This window comes from Bidens hawaiensis, unplaced genomic scaffold, assembly GCF_021521415.1.
Source record: "Bidens hawaiensis isolate Kalapana, Puna unplaced genomic scaffold, B.hawaiensis_p1.1 tig00001269_1, whole genome shotgun sequence".
NCBI lineage: Eukaryota > Viridiplantae > Streptophyta > Magnoliopsida > Asterales > Asteraceae > Bidens > Bidens hawaiensis.
The window spans coordinates 1,194,975-1,208,575 of record NW_027491072.1 but is presented as its reverse complement, the minus strand read 5'-3'; the positions used below and the strand labels follow the sequence as shown (position 1 = coordinate 1,208,575).

Sequence of the window (13,601 nt, the reverse complement as noted above, 5' to 3'; positions counted from 1 at the left end):
TTCGACGATGTCCTTCACGTCTGTGCATTCTTCAGTGTTGTGGCCTTTTGTCCTGTGAAAGTCACAGTATTTGCTCCGATCAGCATTGTGACGATGTCGGATTATTGGAGCCTTTGGCCATGGGAGCTTCTCAGTGGCGAATATCTCGGTGACGCTTTTGGTGAGTGGCGTCCATCTGGAGTTCTGGTTCGACTGTACGTTATCCCTTCCGCCTAACCGATGTTGCAAGCCGGATGAGGTGTCAAAGTTTACCCTTGACTGCCAAATGCCTAGCTTCCGCTTTTTGTTTAGTCGGGCGGTAAGGACGTTGTCTTCTCTTGTTTTCTGGGTGTAGAGGTTTGTGCTCTGGGGGAGATCTCTACCCAGTTGCTTCTCCGTTTCCGCAAAGCGTTTAGCTGCTGTCATGATGGCATCCCATGTGGACGGCATGCCATCTTTACCCGTTAAGGTGCGGATGAGCTCTGGGTCTTTCGCGCCCTGGATGAAAGCAGCGCGAACAAGATCTTTGCTAACAGTGTCCAGACTTAGCTTCTTTGAATTGAAGCGCGTGATGAAGTCTGGTAAGGACTCATCTTCCTCTCGGATGCAGTTGAGGATTGTCCATTGCTCTTCGGTATACTTTCTTTGTTGGCTGAACTTCTGCTGGAAGTCTGCCCAATCGTAGATGTGGTGGACCGGTAGACGATCGAACCACGCTCTAGCTGGCCCAACAAGCGTCATTTGGAACATGTAACACCACGTAGGTTCCGTCCAATTACTGACGGTTGCCCCCGCTATGAATCTGTTCAAATGATCGTCTGGATCAGATATACCATCGTAAGTGCCGATGTTGGACATCTGTTTGGCACTTTTCGGGGCGATTGCTTCCGCAATGTCCCTTGCAAATTTGGACTTTCCCGCTTTTGCAGCAGTTGGTCTAAATGTTTTGGAGAAGTCACGTGGGTTTCCACCCGCGTTTTTTGGTTTGAAGGTTTCTCCAAAATGCCTTCTCGGTTGGGAGTCCGTTTCCTTACGCTTCCCTTTCGCCCTATGACGAGGGTTTGCGTCACTATCGGATTCCTCCGAATCATCGTCCAAGTACTCTCCGAATTCATCAGCCTGTTGGATTGAACGTAAGCGTTCATCCAACTCAGCTTGGAATTCTTTTTGACGTGCTTCCGCCCACGCTTTAACTTCATCGAGTGTTTGGCGGGGGAGCCTCGTTCGTTGTCTCTCTAACTTGGTATCGGTGAATCTTAGTGAGAGATTATTTACTGCACTTGCCCAAGCTCGGGTAACTGGGGTAGTGTTCGTAAAAACTGTGTAGTCGCCGGTATTCCCCCCAGTAGCTGGGGTTGTGGTTACCGGGGTTTCTTGGTCACTCGTTGGTTTTGGGACCGGAGTAACTTTAACCATCTTTCCAGAAGTTTTGAGAAAACTGAAAAGGAATAAGTTCTAGCTTTTATGCACGGATGGCGCCAATGAAGAAACACTAATCGTGAGCTCGTCAATGAAGAAACACTAATCGACCCCGGGCAGATTACGGATAATCTGGGGGTTAAATAGATGTTTCCCACGAGGGGTTAGACCCGGCGAAGATGGTTCTTCTGATAACCTGCAAAACAGACACCGTGAGCTCGTCACTAAGAAGGGGGGGGGGTACCTCCTTGTGACCACCCTCCGGCGTGAGAATCAGACTAGATTGCTCTCGAATATAAGTGTATATTAAGAGAATGACTAGAGCAGATATCAGGTAATATCAAGATATGAGATATGAGATAAGATGAGATAATACCATTCCAAGGTGTTGGAGTATTTATAGCCGAAGGTAGGTTTCCAAGCAGGTACAGCCGGCTGAATAGTGTTCCTGTTCTGCCAACTGTGGGCTACGCACATGCCATGCTGGTGGTTGGTGGATAGGCAGCGGCTGATAGTGACCAGGCCGGCTGTGTATTATTCCTGTTCCACCAACTGCAGGCCATGCACGTCCTCCGACAGGTTGGTGAGTAGGAAGCGGCTAATAGTGACATACAGTAAAAGAGCGTGCTGCTCGTCATACTGTTGTCAGTGAGCTGTTGTATCCTTGGTCAGATCTTTTGTCCATACCTCGTCAGGTACAGTATAAAAGATCCTCCAGTATCGTACGGACTGGCTCATTTGGGCGGGAGTTCTCCCGGCTTTGTGCGGGAGTGTTCCCGGCTTGCTCACTCCTTCTTCAGGTGACATTACTGAATTATTTAAGAGTTAAGTGCCTTGTGCGTGTAGCTTTGCTGCGCAGGTAGCCTTCCCTGATGGCTTGTATCCGCAGCTGCGGGAACAGGCGGAGTACTTCACCATTGGGAGGCTTTTCCTGCGGGAACAACTTGCGTACTGCGCGTAAGGACGTCACGTCTCTGAGCATGGTGGGTCCTGCGGGCCCAGTTGGTTTCTGCGCAGACGTCCCTCTTCAAGGGGTTGCGAGTTTAGCCTTTGCGCAGACGTCCCTGTTTGAGGTGAGTCTTGCGGGTCCAACTGGGCTCTGCTGGGACCTACCAGTTGTGTGCTCATGCTTTATTGCTACTCATCCTTCACTAATCACTCATACTCTAATAGATATATTCATTTACCCGACCGCATGCGCTATGAGTGTGAGAATACATTTTGTTTTCTCAGTTGAGCCTATATATATATATATGTATCAACATATGTTTGTATATGTGTGTCTCTCTGTAAGCAATATAATAATACGTATGCTTGCTCTTTTTATTCTTTCCCCTCTTTATGTTAATAATAATAATAATAATAATAATAATAATAATAATAATAATAAAATTGCTGATTTTGACAGGCGATTAAAAATGTAAAAGCAAATTGCTAGTCTAGTTAACAATGTCAAATCCGTGGATTCTACAGAACATAATAAAGCTGAACCCGAGCATCCTGCTGAACCATATCAAAGTCAAACCAGACCACCTCAAGCGCAGACCACCTCAAGCGCAGTGCACTTCCTTCTGACTTCTTTGATGATCCCGGGAAAAAAGACAAAACAAAATGATAAGATCACATCACATTACTTTATCATCATAAATTCATAATTTTACAAGTTTTTAAGTGGACCGGTTTGGTGTGATATTTAAGGGTGGGCAACGGGCATCTGTTGGTTTTGACTTTTTTTTTTGTTTTTAAAGTGGGGTTGATTCGGTTTCGCTTTTACTATTTGGTCTTTAAATTTCGCTTCGAAAAGATGGCCCAAAATAATGGAGCCGAGCCTGAAACTTTGGGCCCAAATCTTTTTGTGTTTTAATGATTAATTGAGTATTACACATTCGACTTAAAATTACTTAAAGTCGGCGTTTTCAGTTTGCTTCGGTTCGGGTTTGTCGATCTTAGGCTCAAACTGAACCAAAAATCGAAATTTTAGCTTTTTGGTTATTGAAAATTGTTGGGTTTTGGTTCTAAAAAATGGATTCAATTCGGTTTTACCATTTGGGCACGGAAATTTTGGGCTGAAAAATAGCCTAACATGATGAATTTGGGCTGAATCTTTTTATTATTTAATGATTAACTGATTATTACACATTTCGATCTACATTTCTTGGGATACACCATTGTTAATTTCTTCAAATTACATAAAATTGTTTTTTTATTTTCATTTTGGATCGGTTCCAGTCTGGTCGGATTTTGGTTGATGTAAAACCAAAACCAAACCGTTCGGTCTTTTAAAATGCATAAAATTGAACTGTCGGTTTTTATTGGGTTCGGTTAATTTGGAGGGATACATGATCTGTCTTTCGTTTTTAACTTGTCTCAGTCCCTGTTGTCGATAGCGCTCATTGCGCCTGCTACAGTTAATAAATTAGCTTATAGGTGATTCCCGCTAAATGGGTTGTAGCGACCTAATATCGCTAAATAGTGGTTTCTGTTTTTTTTTTTAAATTATTTTTTTAGCTATTTTGGTGGTATTTAATAATTATAATTGCTATGGCTATTTATTGATTGTAATTGCTATTTTGGTGGTATTTATTGATTCTACTTGCTGTTTTAATGGTATATGTTGCTATTTTTGTTTTTTTTCTAATACCTTATCGCTAAACATCAATTAGCCTTCGCCATTTCATCGCTATCGCTACGTAGCGTATGGGTAGCTTGTTGCTATTAACTACATAGTTATTAAATGCGTTATGCTCACTCAAGGCGCATAGGCCTCGTCTAGGGCCTAGGCGCAAAAAAGTGAGGGCCCGAGGAAAAATAAGTGCATTTAAATAAAACATTTAAAATATATTATGTATATGAAAAATAATACTATTCTTCAAATAAAATAATCAAAAACTATTATATAACATTTAATATCATCTAATTAGTACCAAAAGTTCTAGAATAGTCGAGATTAGAATGTGATCCCAAAACTTGAATAACAAAATTTATCAATATAATGCCTTTGCCTTCTCCTAGATCTAAGTTTCAATAGCAACCCTTGCGTTTCTTTTGCTCTATGTTCTCATGTTCTTGGCATAGACAATGCAGAAGTGCTCGCCTAGGAACTAGAAGCACATTTATTGAGCCTCGCCTGAAAAATGGGTCTAGACGCAAGAAACGAGGGCTTTTAATAACTATGATTAACTAATATTGACAGCTATGGTCTCAGCTGATTTCTATCATTAATTAGTTAATATCTTTATATACAGCAAACGAACCTGTTCTTTTTTCCAACTAGCCATTGAACATAAGGAGAATTTAATATATACCCTTATGAATGATTTTTTACCCTGATCAAGTATATGAATTTTTTAGTGAGTATTAATTTATGGCCATTTTTGATTTTACCCTGATCAAGTATATGAGTTTTTTAACCTGATTTAGTTTTCAGTTTTACTTGTGTCGTCATCGGTTGAAAATTTTTTAAAGAAAGCGAGAAGGTCAAAAACTACTTGTTTAAAATGAAATGATTAAATCATATTATGAAAAAACATTGTTGATGAGTAAATATAATATTTTAGGGTTAAAACAGGTAAATATGAAAATATAAAGTTTTAATAAGTTATGGTTAAATCATTTTTTTTTGTTTTTGAAATGGGTAAATATAAAATATTTTAACTAGTATTAAAGGGCATATATATATATATATATATAGGAGAAGTATAGTTTGAAAACCCTCTTGAGTTGAGAAAACCCGTAAAAACCCTATGTAAAAACGTTTTTTTTTTGTTACATGTAATATATGTTGTTACATTTAATACAAAACATCGAAAACATAAAAAAAAATGTTTTGCTATTTTTTTTTATATTTTTTTAGTAATTTTTATATATGTTTTCAGGAGAGAGAAAATGTAAATAAATTTTTACATTTTTTATTAACTTTAATTGTAGACCACAAGATTTAATCTTTAATTAAAAACATGTGGTTGAGAATGAGTTTCTAGAGTTTTCACAACTCAATTGGATTTTTATTCCAACCTAACCCTATATATATATATATATATATATATATATATATATATATATATATGATATTTCACAAGTTCGTAGGGGGTATGCATGGAATTCTCCCATTACAATGTTCACGTATTTGTTCTTTTAAATAACGAACGTGAAAGTTGGTAAAGAGTAACTGATGCCTAAAATTCTCTGTTTTGGATAAAAGTATACATCGGGCTATTTATGTAATTTCTACGTTAATTGTATATATCTTTTCAACTGAATAGTGAAACTGAGTATTGTCCCTTTGGCTAGAAACTAGTAATGCCAAGCTAATGGACAACAATAAAAAGAAAACACCGGTTCCGTGCAAGCGTATCCATTTGATGGCGATAATAACAAAACAGTTAATGTCTCGAGTGGTACGGTTTCAGAGACCGTTGGTGATGAGACTCAAACACGGGCTCTTCCTGAAGGCTTCTTTGACGATAAGGATGCTGATCTTTGTGCACGTGGAATCACTCCTGTTAAGCTGGATATCAAGTAAGTCCTCATGTTGTTTTGTGTACTGGTTTTATGATTATTTATTTTTCTTTTTATTTTTCTGTTAGTTTGTTTCCCAACACAAGCAATTGGCTTATGTAAACAAGTGTTCAAAATCACTTTTAAGTTGTTTAGAATTTTCTGATCTAAGTTTATGATTTTTTGGAAGAAAAATACTCTCTAGGCCCTGTAAATGAATCGAACATCCGGTGAGCCGCTTGTGAAGGGTTCGAGGGAAATTCGTTTATTTGATAACTGAACAAATGTGAACAATTTTTTTTTGTTTTATTAATTAAATATTAGTTAATTGAATGCACGAACATGGACACATGTTTCGTTTGTTCATTCACGTTCATTTATGTTCATTCATGTATGTTTGTGTTCACTACTTTCGTTCATATATGCTCGTGTTAGTCATGCTTATTCATATGCGTTTTTCTTTGTTACGTTCGTTCATGTTTGTTCGTATTTGTTGCGTTATATATGTTCATTTATATCCATTCGTTTATGTTTTTTTTAAATACTAATAGAAACATTCAAGTATATAAATTATATATATGTATGTGCAAATATACATATACATTGCTTTCAAAACTTTAAGGGGGCGTTTGGTTTGCATAATGTTTTCAAAAGGAATTGGAATTTGAATTTGAATTTGAATGGAATCCATTGTAATTTTATGTGATGTTTGGTTGATAACCTTGATTAAGGAATTGGAATGCTAATTAATGTAAATTACTATCTACACCAGCAATCCTAGAAATTAAACCTTAAGACGTTTGCCCCTGTTAGATTTAGATAGTTATTTTTAGGATAATAATCCAAATTTCCGTTTAATATACACGTTACGGTGGTTTCAATATCTTTTTTAATTTTGGTCGGATGGTACTATTGTTGAAGCCCTAAAGCAGCTAAAACAAGGTTATGCTAGTAAACTTCAAACATTCCAATGGAATGTTTTAAATTCCATGGATAAGTGTATGGAATACTGAAATCCAAATAATGATGGAATTTTATTGAATAAATTCCGGTCCCATACCTAGTTCTTGCAAATTCTATGAACCAAACGAACCCAAAAAATCCTAACAACCAATTATTTTATTTACTTATTTATTTTTATATTTAAAATTATTTTTCTGATTTCATATATGTAATCACAAGTTTGCAAATGTTTTAAGTTAACAAATTAGATATGTATGTAATAATCAATTTGCATGTCTAAAATTTTTTATATATGTGAAACTAAATTGCAATCATAAATTTACATATAATAAGCGACAAAACTACCCTCAAATAATATTAATATAAATAAATGGCTGGTTTATAAGAGTTCTTAAATTGTGTGTGTGTGTTTATGCTTTTCTTTTTGTTCGTTTACGCTCATTTACTGTTCGTTTAGATTCTTAATTAACGGGCATGAACAAAAATTAAACGAACATGCGTGCTACTACTAAAATATTGGTCTAAGGCAACCTTTATTGTACAAAAAAAGCTGCATTAGGTGAAGCTGCATTAGACCTAATGCAACCTTTTTGATAGATAACGCAACTGTTTTTTCAAATGAAACGTTTTAAGAAGGTCGCATTTGAAAGAAACAATTGCGTTATCTGATAAAAGGGTTGCATTAGGTCTAATGCAACTTTTTTTGTAAAATAATGGTTGCCTTAGACCAATTTTTTTGCAGTAATTGTTTGGTTCATCTATATGCCTAATACTCTCCAACTTGTGATAAAAGGGATATTGAATGTAAGAACTGTGATCATCACTCAAATATTCCATATTTACTTGAAGTTATTACTTGAGTATGAATCCTTTGAACATACTTGAATTATATGAAATACACTTTGAGGTTAAATACTTCATATTTACTAGAAGTTATCACTTGAGTATGCATCCTTAGAATTACACTAATTATTTAAAAAGAATAAAAATAAAACTACCATTTCTAATACAAAAATGGAATTATATTGTTAATTTTCACGAATGATCAGCTAATTTTATTCATTAAAAATCTGAGCAGAGACGAGTACAAGGAGTTTGAGAAATTGATACAAGAAGACTTGAAGGAGGTTGACAACCGCCTTGAAGAAGAAGAGGTTTTGATAAATATTTTCATAATCAATATCAAATATTCATTTATTCACTTTTCCATTTGCCCGCCCGCAATTCTAATGTTTAAGTTTGTAATGATAATAATGCAGTATGATGCAGCTGAGATGATTGAAGAAGCAGAAACTGTGGAGCAAAAGAAAGTGGTTTTCGGTAAAGGGTAAAATCGTAAATAGGGAAATTATAATGGCTCAAGAGTGACTGAAAATAAAATACATGCAACTTATTGCAGGTCTTACAGGGAGAGAGCGGAAATGTTCAAGAGGAAGAAAATGGAGCTGAAGGCTGCCAGGTCAGCAAAGCGCGTTAAAGATGCTAAAGTAGAGTCATCGAGTGATGAAGATAGTGATAAAGCTGTTGACCAGAGAGCTAAATATTTATAGGCATTCTTCACTTGGCAGTATGACTAGGGGTGCAAACGAGTCGAGCCGAGCTCAAGCTTGACTAGGCTCGAGCTCGGCTCGTTTAGCATACACAGAGCTTGAGCTCGAGCTCGGCTCGTTTCGAGCTCTATTTTCAAAACCCGAGCTTGGCTCGTGATTAAATTTTCAAGCTCGAACTCGGCTCATTTACTATATATCAACAATTTTTTATATAATTATAATTATTTTTATAAATTTTTTCTATTATAACTTCATGTATAAAATAATATATATTATTAGTTATTTTTATTTATTTTTTCATAACATTATATATATTAATTAATAATTATTAAATATGTATTTTAAAAAAATTATATAAATGACAGGCTCGTTTAGGCTCGCGAGCCGGCTCGAGCTTGATAAGTGAAGCTCGGGCTCGGGCTCGTTTATTAAACGAGCTTATTTTTAGGCTCGAGCTCGGGCTCGGGCTTGATTAAGCTCGGCTCGATCGAGCTTTTTAACGATCCGATCTCGAGTAGCTCGCGAGTAGCTTGGCTCATTTGCACCCCTAGCGGTATATTTCTCTTTTTTATCTGTGTACGAATGTGTATGAGTCGGTTTTTAAATTTTTGAAACCATTAGCTTTCGGTTTTTTTGGGGTTTGTCATTTGTGCTTTAAATTTTTGGGCCACAAAAAAAGTGACCCAAAATAATGATTATGGGTCTAACACTTTGGTTATTTCAGTTCGAGGGTTAACTTATAATAAGAAGTATGGTTTTTGTAAGAAGGATAAGAAGTAATCTTGTCTATTGATTTGGAACATTGAGGGTTGAGATTAGTTTAGGTGGAAATCATGTGTGAAAATAAGGGGAATGACATAAAAGGAATAACACATTTGTTGACTTTCTCTCTCCACATCCAAGGCACATGCCAAATTCTCCCATTATTTTAAAACGTCTATAACTGTTTTTTACGATGTTTTTATTGAAAAACAAATTCACCATAATAACGAGTGTCTTTTTATCTTTTATATGAGTACCATATTATTATATAAAAATTAAAAAAAATTAGTGGGTTTTTTACGTGTTGTGTATTACCAAAATTGTGTTTTACAAAATTGCGTTATACAATTGTATTAATCATTGTTTTTTTTTTCTCATAGTGTTTTTTTTTTCATTGTGTTTTCTACATTGTGTCAGGACCGTGAGTCGGGTGAAACCTTAGAAAAGGTTGACAAGAACACATCGACTCTGTTACCCAAAGGCCTATTGAATATCCCGGCGGAATCAGGATATCCAACAAGTGGTAACGAAGGAGTGAAAAATAACAAAAACGAAATGATAATAAGTAATCAATGAGAGCACATTCAAAGACAAAGATTCACTATAATAAATGAGTCATTAATTTAATAGTGAAAGGAATGTCTAGGGTTTTGTGTGTGACGGCGGCGGCGGCTGTACGAGGAAACAAATAGAATATTCTTTTCGAATGTTTCTCGTATTGTGTGCGTCGATATCTGTGCCCTAAATGGAAACCTAGGACCCTATTTATAGACCCCGACATTCATTCTAAAAGTTCCTAATCATTACATAATGAAATACAAAATAATACAAGTGTTGTGTCATCGAGCAAGGTAGCAATCTTGCTCGAGCAGACTCACTATGCTAGGTATGCTCGACGATTGTCCTCGAGCATACTTTACTTAGAATATCTTCAGTGAAGAAGATATTCTCCTCCAGCAAGCTTCATTCCTCTTGACTAATCCATGCTTTGCTCGAATTAGTCCATCGAGCAAGCTCATTCTTCTTGATGTCTTCAGTCTTCTTATTCAGCAATCTTTAGCATGCTCGGATGTAAATCTTGCTCGGGGAACTGAACTGTGCTCGAAGTCCTTGCTTTGATCACGTGACATCTACTTATTGCATTCATGCTTGTCCCCATGTGCTCGTAACACTTGGTTAAAACTTGTATGATCAAGCTGTTTTCTCGATTGGCAATCCATGCTCGATAGAAGAACACTCTTGCTCGTTGAAGTGTAGCTTGCTCGAAGCCTTAACACTTAGAAGAATCAACCATTTAAGGTTCTGAAGACTTTGCTCGAAGTAGTAAAACCATGCTTGATCGTCTTGGCTTGCTCGAAGTCCATACTTAGCCGTTTTCTGAGGAGGTTGAGAAGATTCCAATCTTCCTTATCAAAAATCCGACCCAACAATCTCCCCCTAGATTGGAACAAGCTCAGATGCACCAAAACATACTTGCATAGAGTTACACATGTATCAGACATCAAAGATATATCATTCAAGAACATGTCATTTCATTACATAATAGGAATTCTGCCACTTGGGCATTACACATTAAAGTTTTTACATGAAATACAAAATAACAAAATTACAAAGATAAACAGAAATAAAATTAATTGTCATTGAGCTCCATTCTGCTATCTTCTTCTCATGCTCCTTGTGTCAGATTTTTCTTTCATTTCCTTGACAAGGGCTGCCTTTTGTTTAATCATGTCAAGTTCCATAGCATCAGAGGAATCAATGGGGAATTCTGCATCAATTAAGTCTTGTAGATCTTGAGGGTGCATGAATTTAAGATCCCCATCATTTCTAATCACAACAATGGGTATTCCCGACACATTCCTCAGAGAATTTGAGTCATTATGCTGGTCGTACGAGATGAAGGTAATATTTCCATTAAGTTGCACAATTGAATTTGGTTCTCTCATCTCTTCCCTCATAGCTAAGCACTCCTTTAAGGTCTTCCTTTTGCTATGTGAGCTGCTTGCTTGGGATTTCCTTCTATCAGCATCGAATAGAGAGAGTTCAAGAATGTGAACTTCATTGATTCTTTTTCTCCTTCTCTCCTTCTCAGCTTGGCTGTGTATCTCTCTCCTCCTTTGATTCAGAAATGGGAATCCCCGTTCTGCTTGTTCTTTAATGAACTTGGAGAGATCATTTCTTTGTTGTCCAGATGGTTGACTTCTGTTTTGATTGTCATGTATTGTCAATTCTGCCATCTTTGTCAATTGTTCTTTGGTGAAGTCCCTCAAATCGTCCCTGAAGATGATTAGAGTTTCTTTATTATCTTCAGTGATTACCCTAAGAGTCTTGGATCATTTATCAAAGAAGAGATGTGTGAGCAGATTTAAGTTTCTTGGTTGCTCAGGCCTCACAATCTCAGACCTTGGGGTTCGGCTCGAGTTTCCTTGTGTGTTTGTCTTTATCTGATGCAGCCCAGCCTCTTCATACCATTTTCTGACTGTCTCATCTATCTGTACTACTAATCTTGACATTTTTGCACCTTTCTTATGAAGAGCACTCATCATTTCTGCTCGGACTTCTTCTTCGGCTCTTTGCTTAGCTTCCTGCAGTTTTCTTTGGGTTTCCAAATATAGTTTATGCTCTCTATTGTATATTTCAATTAATTGTTCATGAGGCATGTTTTGAAACTGTTCTTCGGTCATCCCTTTCTCCATTACTATCCTCTTTAACGTCTGTACCCTTCGAGGGTCTTCAACCATATTTTCACTTCTTCTTCTTTTCTCTTGGCCTCATCTCTCTCCTTCTGCAATCTCATCCTTAACTCCTGTTCTCTCTCATATTTTTCTTGACTTTTCTGATCTTTGTGAGAGTCTTTAACTAGTTGAATTTTTCTTTTCAGTTCTTCAGGAGAAAGATTTATCAAAAAATTATAGCTGTAGCCATACAATTGAAGAAACTTTATGTCATTATGTTTAGCCTTTAATGTTTCGTATTTTGTTTCATCATTGACTTTCTTTTCAATTCGGCTTTTGCTTCTATCAGACTCTTTCAACACCTTTTCTGCCTGTTCCTTCTTCTTTGTCACCCTTTTCACATACTCTAAAATATTTTCAACAAGAGCATTCTTGTAAAGTCTGTCTATTGTGTCAAATGATTGCAGGTTCAGGAATGCAGGCTTGTGACAAGCTTTAATCAAAGATTCTCCTTTTAACTTTCTCAATCTCCATCCTTCAGCTTCTTTGGCTATGTCTTCTTTGGATAATCTTTGAAGGTACTTTAAGTCATAGTCCAAACTGATCAAGTAATCTCTGTCTTCATTCTCTTTTTCAACACCTTTCACTTCTCCTTAACTATCATCTTCTATATCAATAGTTTCTTCAAGGTTGTGGAGTGCCCCAATTATTGGTTCTTCCACCTTCATCGATTTAGCCTTTTTCCTCTCTTCAAGCTTCTCCAATCTTCTCTTGTACACCATCACCTTTACTGATTTTTGCCTTTTAGACTTAGGTGTTTCACTCTCAGCTCTTTCTTTTCTTTTTAGTGATTCTTTCGCTTCAGTTTTTGGTTCAGACAGCTCAGTTAAGATTGGTTCTGATGGGACTGGTGAGTTTGGTGGAGTCATTTCAGTTTTTGGTTCTTTATCAAACACTTCTTCAACAACAGGTTCATCTATATGAGTCTTTTCATTCTCTTCTGTTTCTTCATGAATAATGGGTTCATTTGCTTCAACAGGCTCTTCAACTCTTGGTTCTCTTTCTTTACTCACATTAATAAAGTCTTTTTGTGCCTTTCTTGCCGCTGATACTATTTCAGGATGATGCTTTTCTGGTTATTCAAAATGTTTATAAGATCCTTCATTATGACCAATTTTACCATTGTACTTGCAGAGACTTCAATAGTTTCATCTTCTTCACGATTGACTGGACCCAAACCAAATTCTTGTTCTTTATCAGTTTCATTCTCTGGATTGGCAGGTTCAGTTTCAGATTGTTCAGGTTCAGTTACTATAGGCTCTTCAGGCTCAGTCATCATAGGCTCTTCAGGCTCAGTCATCACTGGTTCTTCAGTTTGTGTACTCTTTTGTTCATCAATATTCAGATTTGCTTTTAGGGCATCCAGTGTGGCCTTGATTGCCTCATCTGCCTCCTTTGTCAGTTTCTCATTCTCCTCATATTTTTCTTTCATCTTGATTAGTGTTTCGAGGACTTCTTGAGGAATTTCCTTCTCATTTTCTTGATTCAAAGACTCCAAATCTTCATTCATTAATCTCATGGCAGTCTTTACTGATTCAACTTCTGCTACGTCAGGATCAATTACATTTTCTTTGTGAAGTATATCATCAGACTGAACTTTGTGTTGGGACAAGGGATGTAAATCATCATCTGTAAAAGCAATCTCTTTCCCTTTTTCTTTCCTTTTCATCTTATCCTCTTCAGTTTCATCTTCACT

At 36.7% G+C, this 13,601-nt stretch overlaps 1 pseudogene; it reads left to right on the top strand.

Annotated features, from left to right (window-relative positions):
- The first annotated feature begins 871 nt into the window (after positions 1 to 871).
- LOC143570547 (uncharacterized) lies at positions 872 to 8,408 on the top strand (annotated as a pseudogene).
- The last annotated feature ends 5,193 nt before the right edge of the window (positions 8,409 to 13,601 follow it).